This window comes from Triticum dicoccoides, chromosome 3B (genome assembly GCF_002162155.2).
Source record: "Triticum dicoccoides isolate Atlit2015 ecotype Zavitan chromosome 3B, WEW_v2.0, whole genome shotgun sequence".
Taxonomy (NCBI): domain Eukaryota; kingdom Viridiplantae; phylum Streptophyta; class Magnoliopsida; order Poales; family Poaceae; genus Triticum; species Triticum dicoccoides.
In genome coordinates, this window is record NC_041385.1 from 138,764,992 (window position 1) to 138,772,295 (window position 7,304).

Sequence of the window (7,304 nt, forward strand, 5' to 3'; positions counted from 1 at the left end):
GGAAACAATATATTATTCCTTTTGACTTTGATACATTACATCAAAATGACCCTGCACCTAAACTATACATTGGGAAAACAAATGGTTGGGCAACAAACCAGCTGAGACGAGTATCCAAGCTTATTTCACATTAAGTGTACTCTAATACACATGGCATGGCGGCATAGGTATAACTTTGAGAAAAGTGTCTCACTTAGACGGGAATTAGATAGATAAAATCTCTTTCATTACTAACAACAAAGTTAATATAATAGCCAAGAAATTGGTAGAATGTACACCGCATTGACCGATAAAACCATTGTGTTTAACACTAATGCATATTAATATTCCAGTAAGAAGCAATTTTGGGCATTAGCTCTTCTAGTGCCAATTAGCTCCCTCTGTACGCTCTATTCTCATCATCTTTCTTGTAGTTTACTTTTAGTATGATTGAATTGATTACAAGGCCACAAATTCTGGATGGGGCAGCTGCTCAACGTTAGATATTAGGGCTGTGTGAAAAAAATGTATTATTTGTGAAGTCTTTATCGAAAAAGGGTTCCCCTGCTTTGTATTCCAAAGCAACCAACACCGATACAGGATCGCTGGGGTGAACAGCACAACAAGCCCAAAATTAAAAGAAGAAGAAGCAAATGCCAACAACGGCAGCTCGATAGAGCGCGGATGACCCGCCACCGCTACGCCCACCAGAGACAAACCACTACAACTCGAGGCTCCGGACCACCGCGTACAAAACAACACCTCCAAGAAGGAAAGCGACGCCGACGATGCTGCTGCCCGGACATGTCCTAGGGTTTCCCCGGCACGCGGAGGGAGGTGGGGGATGGATATCACCGACATCCTCCAGGAAGGAATGGTGGCACCCGCAGGTGTCACCGCATCGGGGCTGAAGACCGGTAAGGATTTCTCCCGTACTCCAATCCCCACCGCCCAACGGACCGGAGCCGACCAGCCAGACCGCCGCCCACCACCATGCGCCATCGCAGTTGCGCCGTCACCCACGCCGCCTCACTGCGAACACCAACACGAGGCCAAGAGGACCAGAGAGAAGCGCCTCGCGGAGGGAGAAGCAGCACCGAAGCCGAACGGGAGGGAACCACCTCCACCGCTGTCGCGCGGGAGGCCAGCCTCCGGCACCGTCGCGGTAGCCGTCCGGACGCGGCAGCAGGGCATGCCAGGCCACCCCTGGCCCGCCAGGCCCAAAACGGGCCCGCTAAGCCCACCGCCACGCTGCAGCAAGCCGGCGATGGCGCCGCCAGCACCCTGCCGCTCATCGCCTCTCCCCCGCCTCCCGGAAGCCACGAAGCAGACCCACCCCGCCGCCGGCCCGCCCAGGCCCAGATGGGACCTGAAGGGCCCAGATCTGGGCCGAGCGGGCGCCACCAGACCGCACCGCCGCGTCGCCCCGCTGCCAACGGCACCGCCGCCGTCCAGAAATCCGCCCCCTCTCGCGCCAGGAGCCCTTGCCGTCGCGCTGGACCGCCGCCGCCTAGAAGCACCGCCCGGGGTCGCCCCGTCCCGCGCCGGCGGACACCTGAGAGGGGAAAAGCCAGGGGGCCGCCGCCACCAGCGTCGGCCGGGCCAGGCCCGCAGCGGGCGCCGGCGACGGCGGCAGAGAGGAAGGGGGAGGGAGAGGCGCGCGGGGGAGAAGGCTGGGCGCGGTCGCGGGAGAGGAGTCTTTTCATGTTTTTTCATCTTGCGTAGTTATATACTACTTGTGTAGACAATTGTCTCTATATACTTCAACAAGCATGTCGCTTACACATGTGTGTAAATAGAGAGGCTGAGCAAGGAGAGTCGTTCAACCATTACGTAAGCTACGACTTAGATGCTTCTCTCTTCGTTCACAAATATAAGATACAGACATCAAAAGCCTTGCGTATCTTTGCATTGATAGATAGAGTAGCGATACATGGAAGTCTTACAAGATGAAGGAGAGGCTAACTAGCTTGTACGCAATGATGGCAAGCATCGGTAGCCTTGGCACACAGACGACGGGGTGTGCTGCCCGATCTGTCCTAGCCTACGTCTCAGGCAAGATGAGGGCCATGCCCTTAGTGCCGGCGCGCGTCCAGAGCCGCGCCTCCTCCTGGATCATATGCACTGCACGTCCCATGGCTGGCTGGTCACCGTCGAAAAGACAGCCGTTCTGGTGTTTTCATAGGTGCCATGCGGTGAGGACGGCAATGGACCGCGGCGAAGAGTAGCCGAGGTGTTGGAGATGGCCGTAGAGAGCCAGCTGGCGAACTCGTCGTCGTGTGCTGGGATCGCGATGGTGCATCGGCACCATGAGAGCACCTCGTGCCAGATTTGGCGGGAGAAGGAGCAGCCCGTCAGGAGATGCTGCATGGATTTCAGCTCTTGGTCGCATAGGAGGCGGCGAGGCTCGTGGGAAAGGCCATGACGTTCCAGGCGGTCGGCAGTCCAACACCTGCCCATCAGGGCAAGCCAGACGAAGAACTTGATGCGGAGCGGAGCCCATGATCTCCAAGTGATGCGCCAATGCGGGTCGGTGATGGAGCCGGCGAAAAGTGCTTGATAGGAGGAGCTGGCAGAGTAGATCCCTGAGTCAGTCCATCGCCATGACAGCTGGCAGAGTAGATACAGACATGTTCTAGTGCGTTTGTGTCTCAATTCAGCCTGTATATAGTTCATATTTAAATAGCCAAAACATCTTATATTTTTACCGGAGGGAGTATTTTAACATGCGCATTGTGTCGAGACCATGTAGATTTTATCGATTTAAACTTTTTAACATTTTTACTTGTTATTATGTGCATCGTCATAAACAGAGACTGTAAAACAAATTCTCGTATGGTTGCAGTGCAAACCTTAGACGTTAAGGATCAATAAAAAAGGATTACATCCAAGAACACTAACCAGCAGCACTGGTGCTTTTGCCACCAACTGCACCGGTCAGTCGCTTGTCCCGATCGAGTGCATCAACACGCCTAACCCTTGCACGAAGTCAGTCCATGGACCTGGTCGGTAGCTTTCGTGCCTCGCGGGGCTGTATTACTTTGTACCTAGAGGCTAGAGGGAACACGCGCCTTCCCCATGGAAGATGGACGTACCTTTTCCTTGACAATTTTGGAGTTGTTAGTACTAGGGCATGTAATTAATAGCAAGGGTGCATATGCACATAGGAGCCATTGCCAATTTCTACTAGATGAGCTGCTGTGGTGTGCCCCTGTGTAGTCGAATTCAGCTCTTGGTTGCAACTGGATAGAGCTATGAAAGCGGCGCTCCACCACCTTTTGACCCCGACGGCTCGACGTAGGACCGACCTTCACCTCGCCCCCGTCCCCCGAGCAGAGCAGCGCAAGCAGAAGAAGCCTCGGTCAGCTTCCATCCGACTCTCATCCTCGTCACTACCAAGAGCCACATCGCCGGACGTTAACTCCACCACGCCCTATAAATAACACGCGCTCCCCTTCGATGCCAAGTCAAGCAACCCACCGATCAGTTCTTCCTCTCCCGCCAGCTCCATTCAGCTCTTGCGGCTTCGTTGCAATGGCGGCCGTGAACAAGTCCGTCGAGCGGCTGGCGCAGCGCCTGGTGGCCCCGTCCGAGCCCACGCCGGTCGGCCCGCTCCGCCTGTCCTGGCTCGACCGCTACCCCACCCAGATGGCGCTCATCGAGTCGCTGCACGTGTTCAAGCCGGCTCTTGACCGGCATGTTGACGGCGAGGACGACGGGCCCGGCGAGGACCATCGAACGGGCTCTGGCGCAAGCTCTTGTCCACTACTACCCGCTAGCCGGGCGCCTGGGGTTCACGGAGGAAGGTGGGCTGCTGCAGGTCGACTGCGGCAGCGACGGCAGTGGCGTCTGGTTCACGGAGGCCGCGGCCGCCTGCGCGCTCGAGGACGTGGAGTACCTGGAGCACCCCATGATGATCGCCAAGGACGAGCTGCTCCCGCCCACGCCCGCCCAGGAGGAGTACGAGCGCAAGCTCGTCCTGCTCGTCCAGGTTACCACATTCGCCTGTGGCGGCTTCGTCGTCGGCTTCCGCTTCAGCCACGCCGTTTCCGACGGCCCCGGCGCCGCGCAGTTCATGGCCGCCGTCGGGGAGCTCGCCCGCGGCCGCAGCAGCGTGGATGGGCTTGCAGTGGAGCCGCAGTGGGGCCGCGAGGCGATCCCTGACCCGGCCGTCGCCGTTATCGGCAGCCTGCCGAGCCCCGCGGGCGCCAAGAGTCTCGAGTACCTCGCCATGGACATCTCCGCGGACTATATCAACCACTTCAAGTCTCAGTACAACTCGGAGCACGCCGGATCGTGGTGCTCGGCGTTCGAGGTTCTGGTGGCCAAGGCGTGGCAGAGCCGCACCCGCCCGGCGGGGTTCGAGCCGGAGTCCACCGTCCACTTCTGCTTCGCCATGAACGCTCGGCCCCTCCTGCACGCCTCGCTCCCGGGCGCCGGGTTCTACGGCAACTGCTACTACATCATGCGCGTCTCGGCGCCCGCCGGCAAGGTGTCCGGCTCCTCGATCCCGGACGTGGTGAAGATCATCAAGGACGGGAAGAGGCGGATGCCGTCGGAGTTCGCGCGGTGGGCAACCGGGGAGGCCGGCGCCGACGGCGGCGAGGACCCGTACCAGATCACGTCGGACTACCGCACGCTGCTGGTGTCAGACTGGACGCGCCTCGGGTTCGCCGAGGTCGACTATGGCTGGGGCCCGCCGGCACACGTCGTGCCCCTGACGAACCTGGACTACATCGCGACGTGCATTCTGGTAAAGCCGTGGCCGCACAAGCCAGGGGCGCGGCTCATCACCCAGTGCGTGACGCCCGACCGTGTTGACACACGAACACATCACGTGTACCCTCGACACCGGGGGTGATGCACCGCAGCACACGTCGAAGAAGACCCGACCGACAGCGCGATACGCAAGACAGTCGACGGGTGCTTTTGCAGACCCGAAAACCCCACACCCCCGGGAGGGACCCCGCCAGGGAGTGCGGCGGCTATGGGCTGCCCTAGGTCGATTCGCTCGCCCCTAGAGCCCCGGGATTGGTAGCTCTCAAACACGAAGAACAGCGAAGGACGAGAGAGAAAAACGATGAAGAGATAAAACGTAGACAGCAACATATCAAAAGTTGGCTTCATCCGCTTGCGTTGCACTTTAGCTTCATTCCTCTTCCATTTGCCAACTTCTGGACTCTTGGGCTTGACAAATTTAACTCGAGTGTCCTACTGCACCTGTGTTTGCCCCTCGAGTGTAGGATTCTTGATGGTGATCTTGATCACTTCCTTGCCATCGGGTTGCTTATCAAGCACAACATGTCTCCCCAAGACCTTGTCGCCCTCCTTGTCTTTCCTGGGCTCACCAACAATGACATTAGCTTTATTAGCAGATTCGGCTACCTCCGGCCGAATGAGCAGCTTCTTCCCTTCTAAATCCATGGTGTTCATTGGAAAAGGCTGCTTATCAACTTGCATCTCAGAAAAGTTCAATCGTCCGTCATTAATGGCCGATTGTATCCGTCGTCGAAAAACATTGCAACCGTTAGTAGCATGAGAAAAAGATTTATGATACTTGCAATAAGCACACCGTTTCAGCTCTTCAAACGGCGGTAAAGTATGAGATATTCTAATAATCTTAGCCTGCAGCAAAGCATCAAATATTCTATCACACTTAGCAATGTTAAAAGTAAACTTCATCTCTTCATCATGATTCTTATGAATCGGTTTCAGATCATTGCAAGTAAAGGGTTTGGCCTTAGATGGCCAAACAAATTCAGTAGCAAAAACATCACCCTCATCGTCCGAGTGATCACTATCATATTCCACCATATTCATCTTTGGACGATCGGCTTTGTACCTATGCACTTCTTTGAGATCTTTGCTTCGGCTTTTCTGAGCCAAAGCCCTTTGTAAGACTTGGTTAATATTTAAGAACTCATAGCCTTCTAGCTTTTCTCTAATGGGAGTTCTCAAACCACTCAGCACTAGGTCTGCCAAGTCTCTCTCGGTTATCACCAAACTAAAACATCGGTTTTTCGTTTCTCTGAATCTCTTGATGTAATCGGAGACCGATTCATCATGCTTCTGTTTAACCGATGTTAGATGTGACAACTTGAGTTCATTGTCGCCACTGTAAAAGTGATCATGAAATTTCTGCTCTAGCTGCGACCAAACTCGAATGGAACCATGTGGTAAAGAAGAAAACCATGAAAATGCGGTACCAGTTAATGATAAAGGAAATAAACGTAGTTTCAACTCATTCAGTGAGCCTGCTTCACCTAGTTGTGCTAAGTATTGACTAACATGCTCCCATGTGGTTTTTCTGCCTTCTCCATTAAACTTAACAAAATCTGGAATTTTATATCCCGGAGGGCACTGGATGGCATCAAAGTACTCGGGGTACGGCTTTTGGTAAATCTGATTCCGAGGTAACTCAACTCCAAAATTCTCTCGAAGCATCTTAGCCATCTCCTCTCTAAGATTAGCTAAACCATCATCCATAGTGGACGATGAAGCTGGTGGCAGTGGCATAGGAGGAGTAGGGTTACTAGCTGTAGGTAGGAATTGTGGCAGGTATGTCGACCCATAATTTGGTAGTGGTCGAGTGGTTGTAGCTGTAGGTAAGGTTGGGTTCGGCGTTGCCACCGAACCTGGCATGCTCATAATAGGATTAATGGGTGCAGCCACAATCTGATTTGTTTGGGTAGGATAATAAGTCATCGGCACGGGAGGCTCCGATGAGATAGGTAAAGCCAGATTAGGGTTTTGCACACTAGCAGCTACACCATCATTACCACTAGTCGATTGAGATGTATTCTTCTGAGCATTAGTATTTTCAATGAAAGTTTGATAGACTAGATTGTTACCATCAGCAATACAACTTTCAATCTCAGCCCACTGCTCAGGAGAAAAGGTAGTACTTACAGAGGGTTTAACCTGCTCGGCTTGAAGAGGAGGGAACTTGATTTCTTCAATCGGAGTGATGTTGCCTTGGCGATCCTTCTTGAACTTTGCAAGGAACTCCTGCAAGTCCTTCTCCTCGCGCGCCTTCTTGTACTCCTCATAGACTTGGCGATGATCGGCCGATATCTCATCAAGACTGGGCTTAATGATGTTATCGGCGTCTACCTCAGATGGCTTGGGAAGATCAGACATGGTGGATGATGATGATTGATCTTCGTTCCCCAGCGGAGTCGCCAAAAAGTGTGTTGACACACGAACATGTCACGTGTACCCTCGACGCCGGGGGTGATGCACCGCAGCTCACATCGAAGGAGACCCGACCGACAGCGCGATACGCAAGACAGTCGACGGGCGCTTTTGCAGACCCGAAAACTCCA

At 54.3% G+C, this 7,304-nt stretch overlaps 1 pseudogene; it reads left to right on the plus strand.

The window, feature by feature from the left end:
• The first annotated feature begins 3,462 nt into the window (after positions 1-3,462).
• Positions 3,463-4,909, plus strand: LOC119275183 (annotated as a pseudogene).
• Positions 4,910-7,304: the final 2,395 nt, after the last annotated feature.